Here is a 12,534-nt window from a genome sequence, read left to right as displayed (position 1 = left end):
TCTATTGTCTATTAAAAGGGGAATGAATAAAAATACAGTGATATACTACCTTGAATAGAAAAACTAAAGAAGAAAAGCTCCATTGTCTCACCGGTAAGGGTATTTTATTTGCACATCAGTTGTGCACGCCAACATCAAACATTTAATGTCAGCATTCTTCAGAGACTCAAACAAAAGGAAACGAGTTGCGGGCTTCACATTGTCATCAAACAATCAAATAGTCATCGGCTCCGCCAAGCAGCTCGCGACTCATCTCAGCTGGCAACGCGTTACAATAAACATCTCTCCTGATGTTGCGCTTACGGCGTACACAGACGCAATGCACATAGTACATAAAAAAATCATACACTCTTTAATAGGTCGACTTGACAGCTGGAAAAGGAAGTGGGAACAAGCCACACACATCAAGCCAGCACACAAGTTGTATGTGCCGATTATAACTGCTGATGCTCAATGCCGGGCGTGCTTTTGAATGGTTCAGGGGACCCCGTTGAATCCATTATCAAGTACCGATGTTAGAATTTATTTCATACCTGAAGTGTTCCCATTAGGAATGGGCATTCATGGAAATTTTGGTATTGATTCCATCCAAGTAAAAACAAAGTAGTATTGATTGATACCAAGCTGATACTTTTTGCTGGGAAATATGTAATTTATATAAACACAGCACAACAATTGTAGCCACTAAAGAGGTTTCGTTTATGTTTTATTTAATACAGAGACCCCTCTGTTTTTGCAGTTAATGGCGTAGGGATTTTTCTGGTTTTCATTTTGAAATGTGTTACGATTGAAACAAATTATTCTTTACTCAATCAGTTAACAAATTTGCCTCTAGGTGTTGCTTGTGCTCCACCATAAACCTTTTATTTCTCTGAATGATACTAAAAATTCCCACACTGATGATTTTTTATTTATTTTGTTATTACTTTGAGTTCTTTGAGTTCTTACATGTATTACTAATACCAAGAAAATGGAATCAATGAACCAGGCTGTTTGAAACAACACACACAATTTATTAACAGAGAATCAATGATAAAAGAAGGGAGGAGGGGGCAAATCACCGGAGATTATGGGAGTTTCCGACCGCTGATGGTCTGGAAGTTACTAGCACAAAAAAGAAAGTTTCCCATTATAATGCTAGTCGATTTGGGGAGATTCTCTTGTACAGAATAAAAACGCTCATGCCCAAGAACCAGCAAACATGGAGTGAAACCTGAAGCCGTCACCCTACTTGTGTTGCGGAGAGATTTGGTCTCGTGCTCTGTGCGGCCCGCACGCTGAACTCGAGGCCGCAGTGCAGACCCGCACAGTCGCGCCAAGTGGCCGACTTGCGATCAGCCAGGCAGGTAGGAGAAAAGGAGAGCGATCTATCGATCAGCTTCTCTTTTTATATGGACCAGGGACGCTTGACCAGATCATGCCTCTTTAGGCGTGGTCTCAGATCTCTGATATCCCAAGGATCGAATCGGTGTTTGAAGTTGCTTAACTTGTTAGAAAGTCAAAAAAGTGAAAAAAATTGCATAATGTTCTGTACTTGAGAATGCCCTCTCCATTCGGCATAACTACTTGCAGTGAGAACATTGTTTTATCAAGACATAGCCTTGGATGTTTTCCATTCGAGACTTCATGTTATCAGATATCATCATGGTACATGGTAAATTGGTACGTCTGGGAACTGTCCAAAATGGGAAGCCGTTGTTTATATCCATTCCAAAGTGAGTTATTTGAAAAAAAAGAAGGAGGAAGTCTTTTTTCTGTTTTGGGCTTATTTGCTCTACAGTGGGGACCAGAACCACCTGCAAAAAGTCGGCAAAGTAGCCTCGCACCTTCATAATAGCCTCTGAAGGGTTAAACCTACCTCGAGATGATGTCATTGACAACTGAGATTAAATGATCGTAACATAAAAACTATAATAGATCTACTGATAACGTACAACACATAATAGCTGTTGAATTAATGGTTTTATTGTCCTCATAGAAAGTTGAAACAAAGTTGTAGGACATTCATCAAAAGCACGCGCAACTACAGGTATGAGCGATGGGCCCCCACTTACTTCAACACGCATGCCCCGTCCATCCCAGCCTGGTCCGGGCTTCATCACAATGCGTTAGTCCCAACACCGGTTCCTATACATCTTGTCTGTGTTTTGTTATCCTCTCAGGTGAGTTGGGAACACAACTGAACCTCCACTCTGCCTAAGTGTTTCACTTTTAAAAAATAGACTTTCCTTTTTTTAACGACACCCGCCAATCCAACACGGGACTGCGGAGATAAATAGTTGAAACATGTTAGGAATCCCACTTAGAACTGCTTTTGAAGTGGAAATAAAGGAGTTGAGCATTAGCAGTGTTTCATTAACCTTGCATTTAGTGACATCGCTTGCATGATTAATGGGCTTTCTTAACAGAAAAGTGATTGTATTTGGCAAACAGACCTTCAGTGTATTGTCTGGTGCATTCTTAACAGCTTTGTTTATGAATTCATGGCAGACCCTAATTTCTGAGATGGGTGGAAAAAGACATAAGGAGCAGCGATATCAACGAATAGCATCTGAAAAGTCTATAGGTACCTCCCTTATACTAGATTTAATCATAAAAAAACGAATTTAAAATTATATTTAAATCAACTAGGCCAATTTATAATTGCAAGGACAGTTCACATTGAATGGCCACAAGGTCCTGCTCCATATTTAAAAATCAAACATGATGCAGTAGTTTTTTCAAGAAAATAATTGCACAATAAAAGAGCTTCCAAGACATACAATAATTCCAGAGGACTCAACACATCATGTCTTAAGCAACAGAAGTGACATCATCAAGTTGTCTCTTAATGACACAGCATATTTAGGAGCAGGGAAATCTGGACTGTAGACATTTTTTTTTATATAAATGTAAATTGTATTCATTTCTAAATACAATTGTAATAAAATAATTAAGCAAACAATTATATAAAATACCAAAAAAAATCAATCTGTTGGATAGTATGTGATAAATGTATTCTTATCTTAATATTGGGCACTTGCAAAGGAGATTGTATATGATGCCAATTCCTTTTATGACTTTTATTGCACACTGTTGTTTTTTGTTTTGATTATTATGAATTGTTAACATTATTTTAATTATCTGTCAATCATTGCTGTTCTTTGATTTTGTAACCTAGATTTATAAAAATATGGGTTCAGGTGAGGCCTTTGAAAACGGTTGGAATTTCTTATCTAAAGGCTTGTGCCCCTGTTCTCCTTGCAAATTTAAAATCCATAGATATGTTAGCTCCTCACAGCGGCGCAGTGGTTAGCGCATGTGCGCACAATTCATGTCTTGGGAACCTCCTGCGTGGATTCAAATCCAGCTCCAGACTTCCTGTGCGGAGTTTGTATGTTCTCCCCGTGCTTGCGTGGGTTTCCTCCGGGCACTCCGGTTTCCTCCCACAATCCAAAAACATGCATTTCAGGTAAATTGGCCGGTCCAAATTGTCCCTAGGTGTGAATGAGCGAGTGAGCTGTCTGTCCCCATGTGCTCTGCGATTGGCTGGCAACCAGTTCAGGGTGTCCCATGCCCACTGCCCGATGATTGCTGGGATGGGCTCCAGCAACCCCGCGACCCTACTGAGGATAAGCGGTGTAGCTAATGAGATGAGATGAGATGTTAGCTCCTTATTTTAAGTGTCTATTAAACTTTAAATTTATTAGTTCTTATTAAAAGCTAATTTTATTCTGTAAAAATAGCAAATTCCTCCATTTTCAAAATAATTAATCCCTACCACCAGTTATTCCACTGCAGAAGGATGACATTGACTGGGGAGTACTTTGATGACATCAAGCGACTTTTTTATCTATTATCATTTTTGTTTTGTGTTTAGAATCGTATATTTCAAGATTAAACACCAGGTCTGAGAGGTAAGACCAAGGCCTACAGCTCCATTTTTTCGGACTGCCTCTGCAGTTAAGGTCTGGGTGAGGTCGTAATGGGCTTTCCAGAGGAAAAGGTCCATTGAAGCATTTCACGGTTCTCAAAGATGTCTTACACAAGATCATAAGCGCTAATATAAGAATTAATGAGAAAATCAATTTATATAGAAAAAAAAGTATACAGCAAAAATAATTAAACTAAATATGTGATTGGAAAAATGTAATTAACAAACCTGGCTCAAAGGCGAAAAACACCCAAAGTAACATGCAAGGTGCATCCACTGTCCTGTCATCTCCAGTTCAACAGCGATGGAAATCTTGACACAGAAGTATATTTATTTCTCAATTAAATTGCAAACAATGACTCGCGGAATAGCTAATTCTTTAAAATAGTCACTGCCATGGGTCAAATCGGGAGGTATTGATGCTCCCTAAACATATTCCTGGACAGACGTACATTCGTCGCAAATTAAGACCCCTGGTTTGGACCCCTCTGCTGAAAAAAAACAACCTTTTAGTTCATAATAATTTGACCGCAAATGTATCACAAATGATAAGAAATCAAAAGGTCGCATCCAAAGAAAATGACCAAAACCTAAAACATTCAGACGAGTGTCACCTGAAGTTCCTCTGTTTCTTCACGTGGCAGGGAGCCAGACGTCCAAGAAGCTTTTGTGTCTGGAGCCCAAGTTGCTCGCACCGGAGTCTGCCTTGTCCATCACCTCTCACTCTTCGGCCTCTTTCGGGGCTTGCTGTCCTGAAAGGAGCGAGGCGGCAGGTGAGACCCCGAGGTGGTGAGGAGGGCGCTGTTGCCCGTGTCAGAGTCTAGTGCTGCTGTCTGGAATGCGATCGTGCCGCATGGGAGCATAACTCACATTTTCTACGAGTTGGAAAGTGTGCGTGTGTTTTTACATCTTTCCTGTGTGTCCTTGACTTCAATCTGTCTGTGCTTGAATCTTGTTGTCACATACAGTTTTGCTTCTTTTTATGTTAGTGGGTGGCAACTCAAAATGTTAAAAGAGCCATATTGGACCGGGGGAAAAAAAACAACCCTGCTTTAAATCAACCAGGCCAATTTATAATTTCAAATATGAAATGCTTTATATAAGCCCTATACAGAGGGAAACACATACTGTGTATATGTCATGGTTTGGTACCTGCTGTGCCTCTCCTTCTCAAAGAGATGGCACTATTACCCCAGTTTTCCATTTCCATTTACCGAGTTGCTCCCCAGGTGCTTCCAATCAATTAGCCACCTCTACTCTTGTAGATAAAAGACGTGTTGACATCAGACTTTCGGGAAAAGTCTTAGCAGACGGACTAGGTACAGCATCTGACCTTCCAAGAACTTTCCGAGAAAACTGAGGCAAAAACATTTCCGAAGAAGTTACGTAAGCCCTCTCGCAGGGCCGAACCCCCCTTTCAATTTTACCCCTTTGAAGCTATAAAAGCTCTGTTATGTCTAAGATTCTCTGAGTTCTCTTGTAAACGCTGAAGATGCAAAAATAAAAAAAAGAGGCTCTCTCTTACGTAACCTGCATTCCTGCATTTCTATGAACGCATACGAGAAGAATTAATCAATTCTCGAACCCAGAATTCTCCAACACTACCATGAATACTCCAGGCTTTCGCATCATGTTGTTGAATCATTCAAATCCTGCGCAAGACATTCACTCGCACAGCCAACCAGCTTCTCCTCACAAGACTTTCTTCTTCAGTTCCCTCCTCATTCCAAGATCATTCATTCAGAGACATACCACTCCAACCTTCTTAAACGTATTCCCTAGTCACTTTTTCAAGATTCTCACCACCCCAAGATCCCCTCTCGACTTTCCTTCTCAAGTCTCATTCTCACATCTTCCCTCCTCAGCATTCCCGGTTCCACTCTCGCTAATCATTAAGGGAAGTATTTTGTTGTTGGTTTTTTTTTTTTGTTTTATTAAAGGTGTGTGTGTGTGTGTGTGTGTGTGTGTGTGTGTGTGTGTGTGTGTGTGTGTGTGTGTGTGTGTGTGTGTGTGTGTGTGTGTGTGTGTTAATTCGAAAGCGTCAAGACTGTGTCATGCTTTTCCTATATAGAGAAACCATATCAATTTTCTATTAGCAATCATTTTTGAAATAGTGCCAAATATCCTGCCTGTTGTTGACTCCTCATTATAAGCTAAAAAACAAAAATCATATTCTTAAATGGAAACTAAGCAATTATATAGTGTTTGTCCGATTCAATACTAGAATTATTCAATTTATTTAATATACCTAAAATTTCATTTAAAAAAATGACTGATTTCAAAGAAAAACCCACCAACAATTACCCCTGAAGGGGCATCGTATATTATCTAAATAGGGGGTCTCAAAATCAATTCACTTGCAGGCCACCGGAGCTTGAGTTTGGAAAAGGTTGGACCACAAAAGAATAACGTTTCCCTCTTCTCAAATATCTTTAAAAAATCCACAAAATAAGCTCTACAATTAGAATAACATCATGAATGAATATGAAAAGAAATAAATCAGAAAAAAAAAGTTTGTGAATAGTTTTTAAAGGGACTGTGCATTTTTTTGACCACCAAATGTATTGAGAACTGAAAATAAGTGCTAAAGAGCATACAAAAATATACAAATTACAGGGACACAAAGTGACCAAACTGCACCAATTTGGGGGACCACTTTTTTTTCAGGTTCTTGTAGCAGCAAGATGGTGGACACTCATGTTTTCTCAGACTTCAAGTATCTGCAAACATGCACATCTGTATCATAGTTCATGGAATTGTACTTTTTTTTTTTTTTAATGAAGACGCCTGACCCCTGTTAATCAACATTCTACAATGTGGCAAATGAGTTCAAATGATATAAAATCGAATACCTTTTCTTATGTCTTCTACATTCATAGCTGTCTAGTGGCATCAATCATCTGCACCGCATATCCTAAGTAGGGTTGCGGGGGTGCTGGAGCCCATCCCAGCCATCTTCAGGGAGTGGGCAGGGGACACCCTGAACTGGTTGCCAGCCAGTCGCAGGGCACACAGAGACACTCACTCGCTCATTCCGACCTAGGGACAATTTGGACCGGCCAATTAACCTATGATGCATGTTTTTTTTAATGTGGGAGGAAACCGGAGTGCCCGGGGGAAATCCACGCAAGCACGGGGAGAACATGCAAACTCCACACAGGAAGGTTCGACCCTATGACCTCAGAACTGTGGCGCGGACCGTGCTGCCCCGTTGCATCCAATGCTGAGCAAATATACTCATCTGACCCCTGATTAATCATTTTAATCAAATTTATGTATAATGAGTTTTTTTTTCTTGGGGGGGTTTAAAAAAAAAGATGCATGTGTACACAATTATGGTATTTGCAAAAAACTAGACAACTCTTTTTATTTAATTTTTTTTCTTCGCTGCCTGGAACCAAAAGAACTACAGCATTGCACCAGTCAGCGGCCTGGCGGTCGCTGTACCGTATAAACTTTATTTTTTATTTTTGTGGATGAAAATGTCCGGTTATTTGTAACTAGCCGGAAATTCTTCCTTTTTATGCAATTTGAATTTGGCTTCAGCGCTCGCGGTCTCTTCTCTCTCACGCGTAGAGGATGAGCGACGCTGTCAAAACGTTTGGCAGTCAAAGCCAGCAACTCGTAACGGGTGGCAGCAAATGCAATGTGACACAGCCGCCAGTATCTGCTTTCTCCTGCACTACGTTTCATATGGCTCAGAGGGGCTTACAGCGGCCATGGGGGGAACCATGTTTCGATATGTGTGCGTTTGGCTGTAGGAGGTAATCGAGCAGATGTCGAGAGAGTCTGAGAGGCGATGTGGATACTGAGGGACAACTGATACCTGTCACAGTGATTTTCAGTGGTCTTCAAGAGAAGTGGTTCTCAACTTGCGGTCGGGAACTAAAAGTGGGTGGCAGGCTTTGGTGAAATAATGCTGAGGAAAGAAATGGAACGACAGTCTTAAATAGTAAAAGACGATAATGCCCTGCAAATGCAAATTGGCACCGGTTATTTCACACCACTGAAAAAAGACCCGGTGAAGTTTGTTTACATATGTTGTTGCATGGCCGAATGCACATATAGCGTCAAAGACAAAACTACTGAAGTGAGGTGTATTTGTGCATTATTTGACCACTAGATGTGAAGAGTGTTAAAAAGAATAATGATGAACAAAAAAAAATACATTTTCTTCTCATTTTTTGCCCAGCCTTTTGTAGAGAAAGGAAAAAGAATGAAGAAAAGAAAAATGAAACACAGAAAAAGGAAGTAAAAGATAAGATAAAAAGAATAAATTGTCAAATTAAATCTAGGGCAGATATTAAACAGGAAAAACGAAGAGTAAAAAGAAAAAGGGAAACAAAGAAAAGAGATGAGAAAATAACTGAAAAAGGACAAAGTAAGAAAAAAGAAAAAAATGAAAAATAATAATTTTCATTTAAATAAAGTATGTTGTTTTTTTTTTTAAAGGAAAATGAAGGAAAGCGGATAAAAAAAAGAGAAAAAGAGACAAGATTATGAAAAAAGAAAGTAAAAAAAAAAAGTTTTGGGGTACCGGTAGAAGCAAGATGGCCGACGATGTCGACTTTTCAATCACTAATTTTGAAAAGTGGAATTGTTTTCTTCATTATGGTGAAGGTTTGAAATTTGGGTGGGTCGGTGGAGCCCCTCTGATCACTCTTAGTAACCTGAAAACTCATTCACTTATTTTACTTTAGACCATAAATAAAGTAACAGCTTTTAGTGTTTCTTGCATATTCAAATTCTTAAGATTCTTAAACATACCTTTTTAGATTAATTTCACCTATTTATCCGTACATTATTTTCACCTTATTTTACTCCTTTAAATCTTTACTAGGTGTTCATCCTGAAGAGTTTTGTCTAATATCATTGCAAATAATGTTCGCTACATTGTTATTAACGACAATTAAGACAATTTCATTTGGAACTCGACATATCAAATTTCATAAACCAGAACAAATAAGATTTCAAACATGAAAAATAACCACAAAAAAAATAAATGTTCTATGAACATAATATATCATAGTATTAAAAAAAAGAAAATAATTCGTTTTTTTTTCCTTTTGTTCATTAGTGCTCGATGTTGTTTGTACTGTACATAGATAAAAGGCCACACACACACACACACACACCATCTAAATATTTCAGTGTGTATTATCACTGGCAATAGGCTAAATGATGAAATATTAATCCGTGCAGTGGTTACCCGTTCTTCCATTTAAACATAGCATACAACTTAAAAGAAACGTCTACTAAAATTCGAAATTCATTTTAAAATGTTTTCAAGTTGTGCACATGGCTGGACAGGGTGCTGCTGTCCTCTATTGGGTAAATATGAAATTGCATTTGACATATATTCTAAACACAGGGTTTCTGAGTTGCGCACCATGTCCTGAAAATTATGGCACTAGCTTCAGGCCTAATAGCATTTGACCTGGTTATAATTTGTAAACATCTGGAATATTCAAGGTTTGTGCTTGGATGTTTGTGAAATAAAACGTACGTTTTAATTTGGAATTTGAGGTCATTCAATGAAATAATTGCAATATTGATTTTGTCTATCAAACATGAATATGTATAACCTACATTCATGAAAAAGCATCACTATCCTAAAACATATGCCCTTTTTTGTATTTACGAGGTTTATTGAATGGCTGCATTTATTCGTTTGTGCCCTTAATCACAAGGAGTCTCGAAGGGCTGCATAGACCACAGATTATTGCAAACTACAGACTATTTTTACACCATCCCCTGATCTAAAACCTACATGAGGGCAAGGACAAACACAAAAACCTCAACATGAATAAACCTTGAGAAGGGGCCGCACATCAGGTAATCCCCCTTCCAGGATGACCAGGTTGCAATGAATATAGCATTAACAAATACACAGATATTGTCAACATGAAATACTGTATATGTCATTCATAAGCTAGAGAATAGAAGTGTGTTTTAAGCTTAGATTTAAACATTTCCACTCAGGTTGCAGATCGAATCTCAGGGGGAAGAGTATTCCATAGCACCGGGGCCCGAATGGAGAACGCTCTCGAACCTGCGGATCTCTTCTTGGGTCTTGGGATCACTAGTAGACCAGCATTTTCAGAGCGAAGGCTCCGGTCTGGAACATAGGGGGAAATTAAATCTGAGAGATATGAGGGAGCAAGTCCATGCATGATTTTGTATAATACAAACAGGAAACAAAACAAAGTACATCAGAGAAAACCATTCTTATATACGTGTTCAAAAAAAATGAATTGGAAAAATCCCTATTACCAATTTTCACAAATTAAACAAGATGGTGACAAAAAAGCAAAACATAATACACACACACATTAAATTAATAACCCAAAACAAGATGGAAAAAGCTGCAAAATCAGGACGATGCCATTTTTTAAAACAAACTGAAATTTTCCAATCCTTGTAAAAAAAAAAACAATCACAGTATATATCTGATGCTCGATACCAAAGCTACTTCAAACATGGCCATTAAACTGTAGCTGTTTAATTTGAATTTTTGTAAGGACATATATATATATACATTTTTTCAAAAGTATGTACTTTCATCTTTTAGCAATGAATGGACTATTCAAAGGTGCTGTATAGGGAGATGATTTCTCTTCCCGGGTCGTCACCACCCTAAACAAGCGTGCAAACCTGTAAAGATATATACAGACACTGCCCTACTTACAAAGGAGACGAACGTTTGTAAGTTGAATTTGTTCGTAAGTTGCTTCATTGCTACATTTTGTATGTTTAAGGTTTGTATAAGAATGTTTAAGGCTCGTTTAAGTGGCCTGTATTGTTTTGTACAAAAAAATAAACATTTCATAAAATAATATGCTCTATAGAGATAAATAAAGTTAGGTTTAACTTACTTTTGGAAGATGAGCTTCAAGGTAGAAAGTAGCCGAAAAAAAGTGATCCAACCATTTTCTCAACCGCATCAAGCTTTCTTATTCCACTTTCATTTCAAAAGAAACGGCTCGCCTTTTCTTTACACTTTACACCAACCATATTGAATGGATGCACGCGATATTAAACAATGTCAAAGTTCTGAGCACACTGGAGATTCAGTACAGTATGTGTACACACGAACTAGGAAGAGGAAGCGGATTTCTTCTTAGGGGTTGAATTCTGGGTGACCTCTCACAGCGCCACACGCCGGTAGCGGCGGAAAGATGCACTACAATAAGGTCTTGTACTCCGAAAAAGGTGGAAAATACAGAATCTAACTTTCAACAATGTCCAGATATTTTTCGACGTCCCCAAAAAATGTTCCTATCTACCGTTTTTCGTAAGTAAATGGTCGTAAGTAGGGGAGCGTCTGTAGCTTGCAACTTGTTTAGGAATTCTTGTTGTAGCTTTTGTTACAATGCTCTATTTTTATTGTATCATTATTATAACCTAGCACCTTGTTGTAAATATTTTTGCCTACAGAAAGTCTTTTATCTTATTGTTCTTTTTAAAGTCTTTATTACGTCTTCACTTTGGAGCGCCATTTCTAATGTTGTTGCTTAAAATGTTTCACTAAGTTGTTATCAATGACTATAAAAACACTTGGCAATTCAAATGTACTAAAAAAATAATCCCATTTATAACTAAGTATAAATACGTATTTATAATATAAACATAAACAGCTTCAAAATGCTTCACATGTAACCATGAGCTTTGTCATTTCTTGTTTTGTTTATTTTCTTCAGTCCCACAAGGATGTACACATCTTTATTTATCAAGTCTATTTGATGGATTTATTTCCTGAATTTACACCTATCTGTATATTATGATATTGTCACTTAATTTCTAAAATGTTTACTAATATATAGGAGGGAGAGAAATATTTATAGATATCTTAATATACATACATACATCTATGTTATACGAATAAAGATCAGAAAGACACTGAAAAAATAGTAACTTTTAAATAAATAAAGTTGATCACAGGAATTATCTTTGTTTTTTGTCTATTTATGTGAGTAAATAGGTAATGGGTTTGTAAAGTTTATTTTTGAGTAATCAGGGATATTGCAATTATTAAGAGGGTGCAATTGACAGGTATGAAATAAAAACCAAGCAAAGCTCGAATCGCACTTATTTGAACTTAGCCTCCTTCCTTGGCCCTCATTTCATTGCAGATGCCTCCACATCGTGCCTCGTTTAGCAGCACGGGCACCACCAATTTTGCATCCGTGCAGCATCCTTCTTCTCCCTCCTCTTCTTTGAACCCTGCAAGCGGAAGATTCCCTCCAGAGGAAACGCAGACGCTCTCTGCATCCCGGGTTAAATGCAGGCACCGCCGAGCTGCTCCCAAACACCCGAACCGTCTCCACCTTCCTCCCACCAGACGTAGTGTGCCATCCTTCGGATGCTGCAGGAATTGCATCATCTTCTTTGCTCACTGAACATCCCAGTGTAGAAATTCGTAATGGGAATTCGGGGTCATTTTAGGGAACCGTCTCTTTAGGCTCACTAAAAAAGAGCCATTTGGCTCTTCGGGTTGTTTTTGTTGCTTTAATCTAGACCATGGGCGTAACCAGACTGTTTTTGTGGGTGATCAAGCACCCGCCAAAATTAAAGTAGTTTTAAAACTCATTTCCTTTTCAAGGACAGGATGGGCTTAAATT

At 38.4% G+C, this 12,534-nt stretch overlaps 1 long non-coding RNA gene across 1 annotated transcript; it reads right to left on the bottom strand.

Moving 5' to 3' along the window:
- Positions 1-4,533: 4,533 nt before the first annotated feature.
- On the bottom strand, positions 4,534-12,123 carry LOC148371901 (uncharacterized). The gene is made up of 3 exons (XR_015849645.1): positions 12,002-12,123; positions 7,740-7,832; positions 4,534-4,665 (listed from the first exon to the last, which is right to left on the bottom strand). It is a non-coding gene; the product is annotated as an uncharacterized LOC148371901 (long non-coding RNA).
- Between the last annotated feature and the right edge of the window lie 411 nt (positions 12,124-12,534).

The sequence above is a fragment of the Urocampus carinirostris genome, chromosome 2, assembly GCF_059441175.1.
Source record: "Urocampus carinirostris isolate Australia breed hairy pipefish chromosome 2, RoL_Ucar_1.0, whole genome shotgun sequence".
Lineage (NCBI taxonomy): Eukaryota > Metazoa > Chordata > Actinopteri > Syngnathiformes > Syngnathidae > Urocampus > Urocampus carinirostris.
Note: the sequence above shows the minus strand (reverse complement) of the source record. Positions and strands in the feature narration are given on the sequence as shown.